This window comes from Podarcis pityusensis, assembly GCF_964106645.2.
Source record: "Podarcis pityusensis genome assembly, chromosome: 7".
Lineage (NCBI taxonomy): Eukaryota > Metazoa > Chordata > Lepidosauria > Squamata > Lacertidae > Podarcis > Podarcis pityusensis.
The window spans coordinates 88,089,071-88,108,209 of NC_138031.1; the positions used below are offsets into that span (position 1 = coordinate 88,089,071).

General features: G+C 43.4%; 1 long non-coding RNA gene across 1 annotated transcript in view; it reads right to left on the reverse strand.

The window, feature by feature from the left end:
* LOC308482271 overlaps positions 1-19,139 on the reverse strand; it is a 35,833-nt gene that overhangs the window by 8,314 nt on the left and 8,380 nt on the right. The window contains exon 2 of the long non-coding RNA XR_013989175.1: positions 8,282-8,445. This is a non-coding gene — a long non-coding RNA (uncharacterized lncRNA). The remainder of the gene's footprint in view (positions 1-8,281; positions 8,446-19,139) is intronic.

Below are 19,139 nucleotides of genomic sequence, written 5' to 3' on the forward strand. Positions count from 1 at the left end.
GTATATGTTTCTACACAGTATTTATTTTTTATAATATTACAGATACATTGCTCAGTATAAAACCAATCCCTGAAAAATCACTTGATGGAGTTGGAGGCAGAATTTTAATTTGAGCCTGCCAGTTGCATTCCTAACCACCGTGCCTTTGAGGGAAGCTTTCTATCTCTTCTGCTTGGAACTTTTAGTGGCTATGGGATGGCTGCTAGTAACACAGTTTACTGGGCTTTTGATTTGATGCTTTCACTGTGGTTTGCAAGATGGGTGGAAATGCTGTCCAGTTGTGATGATTCGCACAGAAATTGTCAATACCGGTTGTTTCCATTGTGTAATATGTGGGTGTGGTGACTGCTGGCTCAGTGTAATAAGAATGTAGCATGCACATGTGGGCTTGCCCCACTTGGGGTGCAGCAAACCATGCTGCAGTACACTGGTCATCTTGCCCAGATCACACAATCATTCCACAGCTACTTGTTGTTCCCACAATAATCCTACTATTTATTTTTTGCCTTGCCCTACAAGGTATATTCTCTCACAAGGCCGTTTCCACATATCATACCTACCCTGCTTTACAAACAGGGTCCTAGAGCTGAGAATGCTACTTGTCCAAGTTCACATTAGAAATGGATTGTGAAGCCAGAACTCCCAAAGGAAAGCCACCAGTCCACATGTTGATTCCACCACTCCAAAAAAATCTTTTGAGGATCATAATATTTTTTTCCTAATTACTCAAACTTAGTTCTGTAGTTTTGAAATATCACATGGATTTGTCTGCAGGAGAACCTCTGTCACGATAGAGGAGTCTCTGGGATATCTTCAGATCTGACTCTTGGTTCGCACCTGACAAAACCTGTTTGGTCTTGCTGGTTCACCATGCAAACTAATAGCACATCCTAGAAAGCACACAACCATCTCCCCACATTACCTGCACCCAGTGCTTTTTTCTAGAAAGAGAGGTACTCGCCATGAAGTTGTTACAGTAAGTTCCACACTTTTTAATAACAAATAGAGGTGCTGCTACTGCATCCCCTTGAGTCCCCCCTGAGAAAAAGCACTGTCTGCACCCTTGTGGGACATCTTGGGAAGAAACAAAACAAAGGAGCAAACCCTATACAAATCCAGAGTGGATTCCCTAAGACGGTTGGACAGTTGGTGTCTTGTACACTTCCTTCCAGCAACTCCTGTAGTCAAACTGGTGCCAAACGTATTGCTCTGCTTTCCTTTGGACCATGCAAGGCCAAGAGCAGGGTCCTGTTGTCTGGGTGGTGGGAATGCAACAAAAACAATGCAGGGGGCAGCAGTTACGATTTACCTGTCTCTGCAGCCACAGCAGGCGCTGTGATTCTCTAGTGGTTTGACTTCACCTTTGGAGGTACCCTCCATTGTCTCTTGAGACAGACGGATGCCAACAACAACAGGAGAACATCTTAAGTTACTTTTCAGGAAGCTGCCAGACATTGCCATATAAACTTTTGCATGCTAACTTAGAAGTAAATCCCACACGCCATGACAGCAACCCTATATAACCCTATATAAGCGGAATTTGAAAGCAGAGATTCCTATTTTGATTTATTGTATTTTAATTCTTTAAAAACCCTGAAGCTAAAACAGAATTGTGTGCAATTTACTACTGCACAATGAAGCACATGAACTAACAGGAGATATTAATGCTTAAAAACAGGACTAATTCATGCCCCCCTCTCGCTAGTATGGAAAAAGCAGTTTCAGGGATGGTGAAAACCACCTCAGAAAATACTACCAGCCTGGCATTAAGAAGGCTTCGGGGATCCCTGACAAGCAACAAAATGTGTCGTCGTGAGTAAGGAGCAGCCTTTGCCACTCCAGAAAGCTTCTTTGCAAGCATCTCAGGTGAAGAACATGAGTTGCCTTTCAAAAGAGAACAAGACATAAATCAGGGGCTCTCTTTTGAAAGATGGTAGAGAAGAAGAATGCAGTGCTCTGTATGGGAGCCGTAATTGCGCAGTTGTGTGTATGCAAGCAAAGGTTGCCATATGTGAGCTTTGATAGTGCCAGGAAAAACAAACAGAAAATAACTGAATTTTCTTTACTCAATAATGCCTTGATTGGCGGATAGGCATTGGGTAAGCCTAGTCTTGGCTGGAGGGGAAGTTGTAGCCTCCATTTGCCCTTCTCGGGTGAGCAGCTTTGCCAGTGGGTCCCAGGCCTCCACGGTGAACCAGCTTATTGCAGGCCGGATCATCCTGCTGCTGCCGAATTGGACAATGGTGGCAGGAATTTAGAGGGCGTTCCCCTGGGTGCAGGACCAACTGACCAATAGCAGCACTTGGCCTTGTGCCCAGAGCAAGGATAAATGCCCGGCCTGCTGGGCCTTTCGGCCTCTCATGTGTGCACTTAAATCTGAATTAAAAATCTGGATCACATATGAAACAGATCAAGAATCTGCCTGCAAGTGGAGACATGCACAAAATTCTCTTCACAAAATTTTCCCTACATGTCATGCTGTGTGTGTATGTGTGTGTGTGAGAGAGAGAGAGAGAGAGAGAGAGAGAGAGAGAGAAAGAAAGAAAGAAAGAAAGAAAGAAAGAAAGAAAAAGAAAGAAAGAAAGAAAGAAAGAAAAATGGATGGTCTATTTCTACCCATTGCCCATCAAGCATGTATGCAGTCAAGCTTTAAAACAGTGTATATGCACACAAAAGCCTGAAGCACCCAGCCAGCATCCCGTGTCTGGTAATTCATACAACCATTTGGGGTTTACACCCTTGTCAAACATGACATTCACCTGTGCCTGGAGCAGGAAGGGGCACTGTCCTTCGGCCAGCATGCATAGAGTCAAGATTGTGAGATCTTATCAAATGATCCAAGGTATGGAAGGGGATTTCAGCAAGTGCCACATTATGCAGGAATGGGGGGGGGGACTGTTAAAATTCTCTATTTCAAATACAACAGCTAAAGGAACAGGAACCAGCATGACCTTTGCATGTTGCTGTAAATAGCTATATATTCCCTACAAAGGAGCAGGGTAGATCTATCGTTCATTTGTGTCTCTAGCATACAAGATTGGATCTACAGATTAATGGGAGCAACAAGATTAAGAAGGTTTGTAAAGAGACAGATTTTCAAATGAGAAGTTCCCAGTGCTAACTCTTCCTGAAAAGACTGCTCGGAACTTTCCTTGGCTCAGTGGAAGGGGAAGGAAAATTTGATTTTTTTCTGAAGAGGCACATGTTCCAGGCAGACAGGCTCTTCAGTATTCAGACTTTGTATTACAGGCACAATGCCTCCTGCAGTCAGGAAGAAAAATGCAACTGTCTGAGCTGGATCTATCCACATACAACATCAATATATCACATATGTGCCCATTGTTCTTGTATTGCTCAGTGACTATTATGCTGAATTAACAAGCCCTGTAAAAAACACACCTCCTTATAGCATTAATGGAACTAACTATTCCCATTGTGTGAATGCTCACAACAACTGCAAGCACTGCAACCAGATAATCAACCACAGATTCCAAAATAAACTGGATAGCCAAGTTCTTTTGGAAACTTGACCCTCATTAGGATTCTTGTCCATTGATTATTCTTTCCTCTCACTCCCCCTCTTTTGCTTGCTGGTGACAATTAGGGTTTTCGTTGTTCTCCTGGAGGGGTGTTGTGACGGCCAGCAGAGCCAGACCAGAGTCTGGTGATGCAGTCCCTCTGAAATTCCACCAGAATGCTGGCACCTCTCTCTGATTGGCTAGAAAGTCAGCTCGTCACAGAAGGGGGAGGAGTAGCACTTTGGGAGGGAGAATAAAAGGAGCAGTTTCTGAGGGAGAGAGTTAGATAGGGCTAAGGTTCAGGTTAAGACAGGCATAGGCAAACTCGGCCCTCCAGATGTTTTGGGACTACAACTCCCATCATCCCTGACCACTGGTCCTGTTAGCTAGGGATGATGGGAGTTGTAGTCTCAAAACATCTGGAGGGCTGAGTTTGCCTATGCCTGGGTTAAGAGATAGGGCTGGATTTAAGAGGAGAGATAGGGAGTAGGATAGGATTTGATTGAGGGAGAACTGGTTCTGAGTCAAGTTAAACATCCATACTGAGGAGACCTGGATAGGGAGACTGGGTTGAGGGTCTGGGAAAGGTATACAGGTACACAACCTTCTGGGAGGGTTGTGACTGAACCAGGAGAGGTAGAACCTGTGAGAATACAGGCTCCCTGGGTCTCAGTCTAGCCAGGATGGGAGAGTTCGTCTAGTCCAGAAGACTCCCAACCCAGTAACAAGGGGTAAGGGGATCCCCTGGGTCTGTTATACCGTTTGGAATACCTCAGGTGCGGGATTGCTGAGAGAGTGGGCAACTGAGGAAAAGTGCCCCTCACTCATGAACCGAAGTATTAATCGGTGAAGGAAACTGTATGATGTTAAAAGTATTTAACTGCCATAATTAAGTAACAGAAACTGAAGTTTAACAACTGATTTTGAGTAAAGAGAGGTTAAGAGAAGCTCTGATTGTAACACTGTGTTACAGTGAGACATCTTATAGTTAATTAAAGTACCGTAAATAAGTTAACATCTACCTGAAAGACCACATTTCCTGACCCACTTTGTTTCAAAACCTTCATTTTGTTTAATAAAATTTTCTTGTTTGTTTGATCATTTTATGCCCGAGGCTCTAATCATAAAGTTTTCCCTCCCACAAGTCCCCCACTAGACATCCTGTGGTAAATTTGTAAAGCTTTGTATTAATTGGTGTACAGTGAGGTGTGTGCATTATATTTAATAGGGGACAGTTAGCAAGGTGAGTCTGCCACATTATTAACTGGCGATAAGCCGTTGGATCCAAGTGTTGGCTCATGTTCTCACCTCAAAACCAGAGAACCTAGAACTCCTATTTGGACTCTCCATTTTGGAGTCTGTAATTCCATTAAAGTCTCTCTCCACTACTGATGAACCTTCTGCAAACCTTTTCACCTTTCATAACAAGCACAAGTTTGCCTGTGCGTATACTGTCAGAGAGGCAGCCAGCAATAACTCACACAGAGTATGTGGAGCTAACTCTTAATTAGAAGAAACACCCTGGCTTCTTCACCAGCATGCCTAATCTCTGCCTTTCCGCTCCCCTCCTCTCCTGCTTCTTTCTCTACTTCTGATTCTGGACTGTTCTCTTCCGCAGCCTCTCCCTGCTCATTAAACCTCCTAAACTACCTTCTCAGCTTCCAACACCTCCTCCTCCCAGTCTGCTTCCTCTTCTCCCTCTGTCCACCCGTCCTCACCACCAGTCCCCGGGCTCTGAACCTTTGGTGGTTCTCCAGCTGGTGCCTCCCACCATTTTTCTGTGTCCACCCAGTCCATGACAATGCTCACTGAATTGTATTTTTTCTCAAACAATAGCCTTGTGTATCCCAATAACATTTTAGCTCCCTTTTTGAGGAGATGAACAGATGATATTATGTTTTGTGTATATCAAAATCTGAGGAGCCCTTGAGAAATGGTGGGGGAAAGTGAGGTGTTATGGACACTGGAAGTGCTGGAGCAACACAGCATGGCAGCCACAGCACTTAAACTGCTAACAGACTTTATTAATGAAAGTAGGAAAGAAAAGCAAAGTATTATCAGTCTGTATTACAAACAAATCCCAAAGTGACCAAGTCACTGGGAAAAATTGAAACCTCTGATGGACAGATATAGAGACAAGGGGAGCTTGCTGCTGGATGCAACATCGTCACTGGAGGCTTGGGTAATTTTGGTGGCTAGGCGTGTCTTTTCCCCACTACTTGCCCACGTCCACATTAGACGTGCTGTAGTCATAAGCACAGTAACATGGAAACACGCCCTGTTAACTTACTTTTGAGTAAGCATGCTTAGGATTGGTTAAAACATTCAATACATTGTGTGTGACATTTCAAAGTATAAGTATAATTTATTTGGGCCCAAAAAAAGAGTGTTGCCTGCTTCACACATTAGGTGTGCACACCTAAGATTTTTAAAGATGCATCTAGAAATAAAAAAAAAATGTGTTTGCAAACAAATATATTATACACAAGTGCTCAGCAGGAAAGTGTGATTAGAATGGTGGAAAAGCGTGCAAGACTTTTCTATCTTTAATAGGTGTGTAGAAGAGGGGAAGTTCAGCATGTAAGGTACACCTGTTGGAATACCCTCTTCTACATTCCTATCGAAAGCACAAGAGTGCTATCCTTTTTCTCACCTGCCCCTTCTACTTGTGATTTGCTGCACCTGCCTGTACAGTGTATTGATTACTCAGTGGCAAATATGTGTCTCTGCTTAGTGTGTGAAGTGGCCCAAGCAGGAAGATTGTAAATGGATTTCTGTGTGCATCTGAATGGGTGTATGACTCTGAACAGTGAGGTAGCCAAGTTTAAATGGACAAAAAGGAAGGGGGTTCTCAAAGCAGAAAGTGGCAAAAAGGCCCCAAAACTTTTAATACGGCCCTGCACAAAGGGATCTGGAATGAATGTAGGACTGACAAAGGTTAGTTTAAGAGCACAGCTTTCTTCTCGAAAGTTATGAATGCTCCAGAAGAATAACAGGAAAGTCGCTTTAAGATACTAGCGTCTACATTTACTGCAAATGAGTGGATGTGAATATGCCAAACTACCTTCAACAGTTTAAGGTTTAGTTGGGTGTATGAACCCCACATTGATCCTTTCCTAAAAGAGCTGTTCTATTGTTGCTACATAGACTTTATGTAAGGCATAGTATCTATTAATAAATAGCCTGGCGGCTTGCTTATCGCAAATAACTCTGCTGGCTGGAAGGCTCCTTCCGCATTAGAATCTGCTGTCCTGGGGGTGTTGAGTGGGGTGTAAGAATTCCATCACTCAGCTTTTGCCGCTTGCAAGGGCTGGCAGATTTGCGAGGGCTGCTACAGCAGATCTGTCTGGATCTGTGGAGCCCTCCCTGACTGCAAATCCAATATTCCCCGTGTTCATAATGCCTGAGCAGACAGTGTATTGAACTTCACAGGGAAAGTTAGTGCCTCAGCACATTTCTGCACATTGTTTAATCAAGCACCAATTAAGAAGAAGTCTGCCAAAAAGGATGCTCTTTCACAGTCTGTTTGTTAACACTCTACAGACTCTTGTTCCTCAGCATATGGAAAGTCATTTATTCCCAAAGAAATGTGGCGATGGGAAATAAATTCTGCACTGAGCTTTTGGGAAGCTGGCTGTTGTGTTGCACCATGCAAATTTTTAAACTGCATGTTTACAAGTGTGAATTTGTTTTCTAAAATAGTGAAATCAGTCACTCTTAGGAGCAATAGGCTTAGTGCACACATGAACACAACACAGACAATAATCCTTTACAGGAAAAATATATTAAATTAAAACAGACCTTAAGCTGGGAACTTGTTTACAAAATTAGTTTTCTTTTATCTCTTTGGAGAGCAAGTGGCCCAAATCAGTGGTGGCAAAAACTGTCCTACAGCCTTTGAATCAACCCTATCCTCTGGAATCAAGCATTGCTAGAGAACTGGTACATGTAAACCTCAAAAGAGGCACTGTGGGCTCCTGCCCCATTTTATGGCTGAAGGCAAATGAAAGCATGTTAAGACGCTGCACTGTCAATGTTGGTGTCATAGTACAACCATAGGGTCACAGGGCTGAGATGGGCAACTTCAGAATTCCTCAGAAGCCTCTGTATACAAATCTGAAACCCACACTGCTGGTAATGGTCTCCCAAAAGTGCTCAGCCTTGGCTGAGGGATGGTAAATGAAAACCCAAGAAGAGAGATAATATTCAAGTGTGGAATATCTACCACTCAACCTCTTTGTAAAAATGTTCTCTTCTTAAAAATGAAACAGTGGGACATCCCCATCCCCACTCCAAAACTTTACTTAGATGACTCTTAAATTTCTTGGTGGACTAGAGTTATACTATCTGCCTCCAGATATACTATCCCTTGCCTTGTCTGTATCACTTTATGTCAAGGGATTCTAAATACTTTCCACTCTGGCACTTATACAGCAGCACTAGCTCAAACCTTTGTAAAATGCTCCTGCGATGCGTCTGGTGGATGCTAATTATAGGGCCACCTACCAAAGCAATGTTCTGAACAATAAGATTGGAGCATTACTCATCTTTAGGATGTCAGTTATTATGTTAAAAGATGGTGAGGTGTTTTAAATAAGAAGAAACAATCTGGAACCAAGTTTTTTATGTAGGGCTTATCCACACCAGAGTTTACTGTGGGTTTCAAGATGATTGTGTTCCCATTTAATGTTTGTAGTCCACATGATGCTACACCAAAAAACCCACCAGTATCTATGTTTCCCCCCCTGTAAATTTGGGTTTACCTGATATGGGGCTAATCCACTAACTTGGGTAGAAATGGACTCCAAATTAGTCCAGTGTTTTGGGGTGGATGGATCAACAGTCTCTTTCTTCTATTCCTCTTTCCATGCCCACTCCTTCCTCAGTGCTTCCCTCAGTGCATATATATTTTCTTCCTGGCATGCTACTGAACAGAAGAGAGAGAGAGAGAAGATTCCTCAGATTTGCATAAAACCAGTAAACTGCAGAAGCAAACCAGATTAAAAAAATATCCACCAGATATTGCACAGGAATCTGAAAAGTGTATTTTTATTAGTTTTCCAAATTATTACAAATCAAACCAAATTACTTTAATTTAATACAATTTCTTTTAAAAAATCAGGTTTCCCGCTCCTGTTGCAAACATATGTCCATCATTTCATCCAATTGCAAACAATTGCGACACATGGGGGGGGGGGGGCTTCTGAGTCAAGCACCTCTGGTTTGGCATCAGTGCCAGATGGGTGTCCTCAAGGCCAAGTTTCTGGGCTTCCTCACTGATGCTGATGGCATCCACCCATCTCCATCCAAGGTAGCCAGCATCTAGAACGCTCCACCATCACATTCTAAGCAGGAGCTGCAGGCATTTTGGGGACCCTTGAACTTTTATCATTCTGTCCTGCTGCACAAGCTGTGGTGGAGCCCCTGCACCAGCTCATGGACAAGAAATCCCCTTGGGCCTGGGGCCACACGCAAAGGGCCTCCTTTCCTCAGACAGTGTGCTCGCCCACTTCAGTGAGTCCCTGCTCGTGGTACTCACCTGTGATGCTTCCCCATACGGCTTCAGCGCTGTGCTCAGCAACTGCTCGCTGGCTGGCCAGGAGGCTTTGGTTGCCTATTGCTTGCGGACCTTGTCAGCAGCTGAGTGGAACTGTGCCCAAATTGACAAGGAGGTTGTGGCGGTCATGGCTGGAGTAAAGAAGTTTCACTGTTATGTACTGAGCTGAATCCTAAACAATAGGATCCAGAATGCAGCAGTCTGATTGGTCCGCAGGAGCCACCCAATCCAGCTCCAGGTGGAAGTGAATCAGCGACCTGATTGGCCTACAGGAGCAGCCCGGAATTAGCCAATCACACGGGGCCCATTGTGTAAATAATGAATATATAGCTAGACGTTTTGGGGAAAGTTTCATTCATTGCTACTACGAGCTGAATAAAGAACATGAAATTCACACTTGACTCTGAGTATATTTCATTCACAATTACCTCTATGGCCACCACTTCACAATAATCACAGATCACAAGCCACTGCTGGGCCTCTTTGCACCAGACCCCACAGATCTTGTCCCCCCCCCCCCCGCATGCTCTGGTGGTTCATCTTCATGGCCCCCTATGACTACTTGCTGCAGCACCGCCCCAGCAAGCCCACTGGCTACACACAGCTGAACCTTGGCCTTGGGTCATGCTTGAACCCACCTACATTTCAACACCCATGTTCATTAGGCTCCAACCATAGCAAAACTTTTCTGTCCCACCAGATGCCACCCTTTTGTGGTTCCTCCATCTCACCAGGCTCTGCTTCCTATAACTAGAACATGGTATTGTTAAATCTGTTTTTAATATGTCTATGCAAATTTTATCACTGTGCTTTTTTTTTTACTACGTTGTGAATCGCTTTGGGACTTTTTAGTGGGAAGTGTTTTACTAAACCTAATTTCTATACTAGAGCCTATACAGGATAATTGATAGAGATCCACATACAGGAAATATTCTTTTGTGTTTGAGCTCTCCCCCAATCTGTTCATTCCTTCCACATCTTTACTGAGGTCTGCTCTGGGTGGCGGCAATCACCCAAAAAATCTCACCCACCATGTGTGGCATTTAGATCAGCCCTTGTCTTTCACTTCCAATAGATGATTATCTGAGCCAGAGATACATTATCACTCCTTCGTCATTTTACAATTACCTGATTGTTACCTGACATTGTTCAAAAATATAATAATCACCTCAAGTGTTGCTATGACTACATACTAAATGAATGTTCTGCAGTGCTCAGAGTGAGGACTTTTGTTGGACTGGCGCTGCCTAAAGAAAAGTTGCTAAAGAAATAACTAGCAACTTTCAGACAGGGTTGCCCAGTCCGAGTATGACCTGGAGTTTTCAATATTTTTCCACTTTCCGCAGTGTCTTCAAGGGAAGCGCATGAGCCTTTTTCTCCACCAAGCCATATTCATTCCACCTCACCAGACTCTCCTCTCTAACCACCAGCGACCAATCCTTAGCAGCCAGGGCTATGTGGAGAAGGAAAAATGGGAGGATACTAGCTGCAAAAAATTAAAAATGAAGAGATCTCAGAAATAAGCAGATGATGTAGCCCAAACTTTTCCAACCTGGTGCCCTCCTGATATTTTAGACTACAGCTCCCATAATTACCAATAATTGGCCCTGCTTTCTAGGAGTGATAGAGCTGTAGTCCTAAACATCTGGAGAACACTAGGTTGAGGAAGCCCAGTGCAGGCACTTGCCACAAGCATTATACTTGTCTGAAATGCCGAAATTGACAAACAAAATTATTGTAGAAAAGATGAAGAAAAGCAGCCTCCTAAAGCAGGGAAATAAAATCATGTTGTTCAGTAAAATCTGTGGGTGTTATAATTGTGCAAACTCAAACTACAACACACTTCCTTCTTTAATAACAGCTCAGTGTTGTGTTTCTTCAGCTTGTCTATTACCAAAGAAGAAATTAATGATATTATTATGGTCCAAAAACATTCCCCGAGAGGCTCCAGCTATATTATATTATATTATATTATATTATATTATATTATATTATATTATATTATATTATATTATATTATACCGTTTTCCTTTCTACATTTCTCAAAAGCTCTTGTAATTTGACCAAGGTATGATTTCCTAGAAGGGCATTTGATAGCATATACTGTACCAATGGGACACGGGTGGCGCTGTGGGTAAAACCTCAGTGCCTAGGACTTGCCGATCGTATGGTCGGCGGTTCGAATCCCCGCGGCAGGGTGAGCTCCCGTCTTTCGGTCCCAGCTCCTGCCCACCTAGCAGTTCGAAAGCACCCTTAAGTGCAAGTAGATAAATAGGTACCACTCTATAGCGGGAAGGTAAACGGCGTTTCCGTGTGCTGCGCTGGCTCGCCAGAGCAGCTTTGTCACGCTAGCCACGTGACCCGGAAGTGTCTCCGGACAGCGCTGGCCCCCGGCCTCTTAAGCGAGATGGGCGCGCAACCCCAGAGTCGGACACGACTGGCCCGTATGGGCAGGGGTACCTTTACCTTTTTACTGTACCAATAAGTGCTGCAGCTACATAGGATGTATTTTTGGGGCTTGTATGTCTTTTAATCCACAGGAACAGAAAATGAGTTTTCTTAATTGCATACTTCTGATATATGCAGTGACCAGACTGGCATTGTCCTGTCCACAGTCGAAAGTGCAGTGTTCTCAACATGGATGTTCTCTTGCGCTCTCAGTCAGACTGAGTTTCCCCAATAAGTGCCCCTTATTCAAACCTTGTGCATCTTTGGCTGGACTTTATTTATAGTGTAACTTAAAGACATGTTTAGGTCTTGTCATATCTTAAAGACAAACAGATTTATTATGGCAAAAGCTTTTGTGGATTAGAGTCCACTTCATAAGCTATATGAAGAGTTACTATTTTCTTATGCAAATGGTTGCCATATGTCCTCTTTTTCCAGGACAAGTCTTCTTTTTCATGATGAGAGTTGCCATAGAGATCCATAGTTAAAAGTAGAAGCCGGCAAATGCGTCTTCTTTTTTGCTCTTCAAAACATGGCAACCTTATTTCTTTATGATAACACAGACATTTTAACATTGGTAAGTGGGAGGAGACCCCATTATCTAAATTTAGGCCACTGGTAGCAGGACTGAACTTCTTAGCCCTCGTTATACATTATTCAAGGGAAGGCATACCAGGTACAAAGGGCTGCATCCCTGTCCCCAGTGATGTGCAGCTGGCCCTGATGCTGCTATTCACACATTAGGGTGAACATCTTAATTGGGGAAGCCTGTGTGTATTTTTACCCAAGTCCTGGAACCTAGAACAACCACGGAAGTCCACAGAAGGAGACTTTTGCACCTTAAGCATCCACACTAATGTCAGGCAATTTCTACCTGAATTGCCCATTCACACGAATAACATGTGACGGGAGCTGTTTGATGTTCCTTTTTTCTTAGAACTGTCACTTTAAGGACAGTTGCATAGTGGTGGGTTGAAATGTTCTCCCACTGGTTTCTGAAAACTGCTTTTTCCAGTATTGGAGTCCTATCCCTTTATCCTCTTGCCTAAATCAGTGGTTTTCAACATTTTTGAGTCCACGGCTCTCTTGACTGTTAAGTTGTGGGTGAGCATATCAGACGACACAGCAATTCTTCAAACAGCTCTTGTTTATTCACAGGCCAGAACAGAACTGAACTGAAGGGTTCAGCCAGCCTGCTTATATAGAGCTCCACAACAACGCAACTGTAACACTTTCTGTAACTATCCAATCACTGAATGTCACTTTCAATCCCTTATTTGCATATGTGCACCTGAGTGAAAACTATCTACAGTATCCCCCTGCTGGCCCAGGGTGAGAACTTCAGTATATAACATTGACCATCCACATTTTTCTGCAGCTCCCCTGTGGAAGCCACTTACACTGAGGTTCTGTTACAGGACACGCATAAGTGGGGATTTTCCCATTCCGCCCCACCACTTTTCGGTGCTATTTTTGGCACGTGATTAAGTGGGAATGCATGTGGGAAGCCAAGCAACGTCACTGCTCTGCAGGGCCGAACTGACATTCTCCACATGGGAGACCCAGCCGGCCTTTCCCGAAAATAGTGTGCACATGGTGGGCGAGGCAGGAGTAGAGGGAAAAAACAAGGTTAAGATCAGAAGCAGAAATATTTTGTTATTGCGAGGAAGGAAAGCTTTTTCACATCATTGGATGGGTAGTGTAGTAGTCTGAGACATTAGTGACATAAAACCTTAGGTTCCAAGTCTAAGAAAAAGTCAGAAAATAAGCAGTTGCATCAAGAGCTTGGCTGTAGAATGGCCTGGGCCTAACTGAGCAAGGCACTTCCTATGTTCTTGCCAAACCAGACACGATGTGGAGGTACAAGAATAAGGTATAGCAAGTTTAAAAAGTAATAGCAGGTCCAAAGGCTCCATTTGGATTTGGGTTGTATTTCTGGAGGAAGAATGGTTAACCTGTTCCCCTCCTGCCACCATCCTGAGACAAATCCTTTCCCAAGCCACTGCTTGCCCCACACGAGCAATTGGGGGGGGGGCAGGGCTTGACTATTATTAGTGTTTTGCAAAACCTGCAAAGAGCCACCCCCCCTCCCCATCTTGTAGGACATCTTGTTTTAGTGCTCAAGTATAATTTCTTCATGCCCAGAATAAACTTGCAAGACAACTCTGCAGGACTCCCCCTCCTCCAAGAGGTGGGGTGCAGGGAGACTCTGGTCTGGTAAATTCCTTGCTGGTGAGCTAACCTACAGGCAATGTAAATAATTTTTGCTCATAAACAGAAAATGAGAAGGATGATTAGTAATAAAAATCAAACGATTAGAAGTCCCATCACCAGTGCAAGCATATTTCTAGATACACGGCGCACAGCTCAAAGAGATTGAAAAACCAACCCTCTGGCTTGGCTGGAGGACAGCACTGCAGGTCAAATGCTTTAGGATTGACAGGTGGCTTCCTTCCAGGGTAGAGGGCATTTTGCATCTGCAGACAGATGCAGCTGCAGGATTATTGATTCTGAGTGAAGCAGTAGATGAACTTCTGTAAACAAGCAGAATTGCCTCATGGAGGCCCTTTTCTGTCCTTGACCTCTCACATGCCAATATTCAAGCAGTTCCATATTATCTGTTATTTTCGCAGTGTGCAGTGTTTCCTGGGCTGGAGTTCTTCTAGTGCAGCTGGTAGCACAGTTAACAGATTTGCATACTTGAATCAGTAGGTGGTTCAGTGGTGGGTGGCAAATATTCAGATATGAGTTGAAATCCCCCCCCTTTCAATCCCACATAAAGAGTTTAAGCTATTTAAAACACCATTGTACACCCCTGCACCAATGTAGAAACTATTCATTGGTAAGGATTACTCTTAATACCGCAAATATTCATTGTAAAAAATAACCTGAAATGTTACTAGAATATACGGTAATTTAATAATGAGCTTATGTTCTGCATAAAGAGCACTAAGATCAAAAGCGGTGTTCTGTTTAAAAAAAAGTTTCCAAACTGCAATCATCTTGACTCACAAAGCAACAAAGGCTCCTGCTATGTTCACTGGCTGACGTTTAAATTTTGTGTCTTCTGGGGAAATAAGCATATTAACTTAAAAGAAGAATTGAAGCAGTATTTCCATGGTCTTGGCCCACATTATATGGTTGCACCTTCTCCCCTCTCCTCATGAACCTTTAATAGTGGCCCAAACACACAGAAAAGTAGCTGGTGAAGTTTTCCCAAGGTAAGAGCCAGACGTGGCAGGTATGCTTAACAGTCTCTTCATGATCTTTTAAAAAAAGATTAGAAGCAGCCATGAGAGGCAAATGCAAGGAAACCAAACCCTGGGAAAGTGCTGGAACCCCTGGAGTATCTGGTCACTTGGAGATTGGGATGCAAGCAACACTGTATTTTTTGCTCTATAAGACTCACTTTTCCCCTCCTAAAAAGTAAGGGGAAATGTGTGTACGTCTTATGGAGCGAATGCAGGCTGCGCAGCTATCCCAGAAGCCAGAACAGCAAGAGGGATCGCTGCTTTCACTGCGCAGCGATCGCTCTTGCTGTTCTGGCTTCTGGGATTCGGAATATTTTTTTTCTTGTTTTCCTCCTCCAAAAACTAGGTGCGTCTTATGGTCTGGTGCATCTTATAGAGTGAAAAATACGGTACATCTCTTTGAGATTATCACATTAACATTTCTCACCAGGGAATCAAATTAATAAAGAGGTGGTAGCAGTAACTTGAGGTGTTGCAGGCTGGTCTTGTTTCAAGACAGCTGGGCATGTCCACAGTCAGTCTCATACCAGTCATGAGTGGCCCACCCATGAGGCAAGGTGAGGTGACCACCTCAGGCAGCAGGATCCACAAGGACAACAGATCCAACCTCCAGTTAATGCATTGCCTGCTACTGCTGCCACCTCCGCCTCCACAGTTGCCACGATGTCTGTGGCATCCTTCTTGGAGGCCAGATCTGCAGCCTCCTCAGAAGCCCCCTTCCCCCCATGCCACCTCTTCAGTGGCCTCTTGGTGAACAGGAGGTGCTGTTGGTCTCCCACCACTGGGAAGAAAATAGCAGGGGCTGCCTTTTGGGGTCTCCTGGGGTCTGCACCACCCCAGCGTGACACAGAGCAGGCCGCTCCCCAGCAGGCTTTAATTCCCACTTCAACCATCAGGTAAGGTTGATTTGATTCCCCCTACTCCATTCCTGAGGTAAATCATCACTCAGCCCTTCTTTCCAGACAGGGGTGGGAGCATTTTGTGGTTTGCCTCAGGTGCCAACTTGTCTTGGGCCAGCCCTGATACCCATTCTATGACAAGAACTGTGGCACTAAGCATATATTTTAAAAAATCCAAGTAATTTGCTTCTCTATTTCATCACCTTGTACTTTAGGAGTAAAGCTTCTGGTGTAGATTGACTGTGCTGATGGCATTGTATGTTCACAAACATCCCAATCATTCAGGGAACAAACCTGTCTGCCAAAAGGGTTACTTCTCATTACAGGTAGGTAGCCATGTTGGTCTGCTGTAGCCAAAACAATAAAAGAAAATCCTTCCAGTAGCACCTTAGAGACCAACTAAGTTTGTTATTGGTATGAGCTTTCGTCTAAAGAAGTGTTCATGCACACAAAAGCTCATACCAATAACAAACTTAGTTGGTCTCTAAGGGGCTACTGGAAGGAATTTTGTTGTTGTTGTTGTTGTTTCGGTTACTTCTCAGTTTGTTTAGAGTTAAAACCTCAAAGGTTTTAAATCTGATAAAATCCTTATACGGAGGGGTGTTTGATCTGATAATGCTCAGGGGGCAATAAGAGCAAAGTTATAATGGGTTATAGTACTGGACGTCATATACAGTAAGAGTTGAACTAAGCAACCTATCATTTCATAGAACTGTAGAGTTGGAAGGGACCAAGAGGGTCATCTAGTTCAACCTCCTGCAATGCAGGAATTTTTTGCCCTATGTGGGGCTCGAACCCATGAGGCTGAGATTAAGTCTCATACTCTACTGACTGAGCATCTCAGAATATTTGACTGCAGGTTTCTACTTTCCAGGCAAGAGCAATACTTGGACTATTCAACTTAATATTTTTAACTAGCAAGTGCTGTACAAGATGCATGCAGCAAATGACTCTTCTCCCACATGCCTTCTCCTTCTGACAGCTACAAGACCTCGCAGTATGAATCATTTTCTTAGCATCTAAAATGAAATCAACTGAAGGAAAGAATCTGTGAATGGCTGGGAAAGGGGAACTTTCTGCCTGCAGTGCTGCTAGCTCTATTTTCAGTTTGTGCCCTTCCTTTCTGACATGAATCCGCACAACTGATTAAACGGGATCTGTTTTAAAGCATTTCACACTCCTTGCCCTACTTCATTTGAGAGAACAGCAAATTATCCGCAGGGTGCTCTGACTTGCCACAGACCCACTTGAAAACATTCAGTTGTTGAGGGGGGAGATGAAAAGCACTCTGGGATGCTGAATACCTGGCAGCTGCCGCTGTGTTCTGTGTATCGCGCCTTGCTCATTAATCATAACTTCTGCTTCAAAGGATCCCTGACAAAGCACAACAGCAAGAGTCAGGCAATTATCCCTTACTGCAGGTTTCTGGGGACGAGTCTCCAAGGTGATGTATGTGCCATACTGATACTCCATCCTTGGAACATCCAACAGAAAGGAGACCCTTCTCTGCCAACGCTGTCACTACAGAGCAAGGTGTAGCCAATGTGGTCCCCTCCAGATGTTCCTGGATGCCAGCACTCATAATCCCTGACCGTTGGCATGCTGACTGGGCTGGGAGCGGATGGAAGTTGTAACTCACCAACATCTGGGAGGGAGCCACATCAGGAGCAATGGGGCAATCACTGACAAACTAACCACATAGCAGCACCTGTGGTGGTGTAGACCCTCCAAATGTATTTCAGGAATTGGTCACGTGTTCAGTGTGATAATGTGACACAAGTTTTGGGCTATCCTCCTTCCTCCATCATCATTCTCTCTACAGTGTTCAAACTGTCTCTACCACGTTTATCTACATGAGAGATCTTCTTACCCCACAATCCACCTATATTTCCCACCCATTTCATGAGCGGAATCAGGAACATATATACAAAAGTGGAGTGTCTGACTACCAGGCCCTCTGAGTGGCTGTGGAAGACGGCGTAGCATTGTGGGTTAACCCACATGGCCACTGAGTAGAAAGTGGTCAGCTCTTAACAGGCTACTCTATTGTGTGCCTCACACTCATAATAATCTACCATATTATTTCCCCTCTTTTGGATCCATCCCATGAAATCAGTTGACCCTTCATGATTGGCACCCCATAAATTTGTAGCAAGCACTGCACACAACAGCACAGACAGATGCAAAAAACAAAACAAAAATCTGGAACAAATGGTGGGAAATTTTAGATTCAGGAATGAAGCGAATGAATAGTTTTAAATATTTGGTTTGAAAATTTAGCCATTTTTGAGAGATGTGGTGGAAAACTACCACCAATGACCCTCTGGATATTGTTGCTCCTCGGGAGAATAATCATTTTAACAGCATTGCTACTACAGATTGCTGCCTTTCTTAATTCAAGCAATACAGTCTCCAGCAGCCTCTTTAGAAACAGACTCCACATTTAACCTCCAACCCACAGCATGGGATTTTTAAAATTAACCATATAAGTCCATCTTTCTCCTCTCTTCCCCTCTTTTGTTTGATTTAGGAAATTGCTTTTCCTGTTGTCAAAAGCGGTACTGTTGCTTAATATAAATACTCATCTCATTTTCATCTTTGATTAACAAAATGTCCAAAGTTCATATGCACACAATAAAATAATAAGGTGAACAAGAATACCACAGAAAGTAACAATTTCCAACATATCAGCAAGATCCAACAGTCACAATACAGTAAAAGCAACAGCAAACAACTATAAAACATGCAAAAATACCTGGGCAAATACCACCTCACCTGACACTGAAGACTTGTCAAGGTGAGTGCCAAACAAACCACAAGCTATAAAAACCTCTCCATGGTCACCACTTACCTAACCTCAGATAGTGAAAAGAGCTGAAAGAGTTCTGATAAATATTTTGTACTCATGAGGTAGAAAATGGATCTTTGGATACCATTTTAAAAAACACTGAGAAACAGCCTCAGTCTTCTGCATAGTAGAAATTCAAATGACACGTTTTGTTTCATCACCACATTTTTATAATTTGCTTTTACAATGGAAATTGTAAGAGAGAGAAAAGAAATGAATGTGTAGAAAGAAAGAAAAAATCCTGAAGAGAGCAGGGGAAATAAACAGCAATAAACAGCAATTTTAAGGAGAAAGAGCCTATATGGGGAAATGTTGTCTGTTATTTGTTCATTCCAGAACTGGATAAACAAAGCCTTTATCTCAGTGAATTAGTCCTATTGGCTACTACTTAAAGCTTTTCTTTTGGATGTTTGTTTTGTCATTAATGCTATCTCCCAGAATTTTCTCAACTAGTCTGTTATAGCCAAAGGATCCCCCCCCCACCCATTGGTAGGTAATGCAAAGTTTAACACCAGCCAATAAGCATGCCAGCTGAAGATCTGTGCTTCTAACTCCTGACCGTATCATGCACAGAAGACTTGTTTTTGGAATTTAAAAAGTCATATCCTGTTGTTTCTT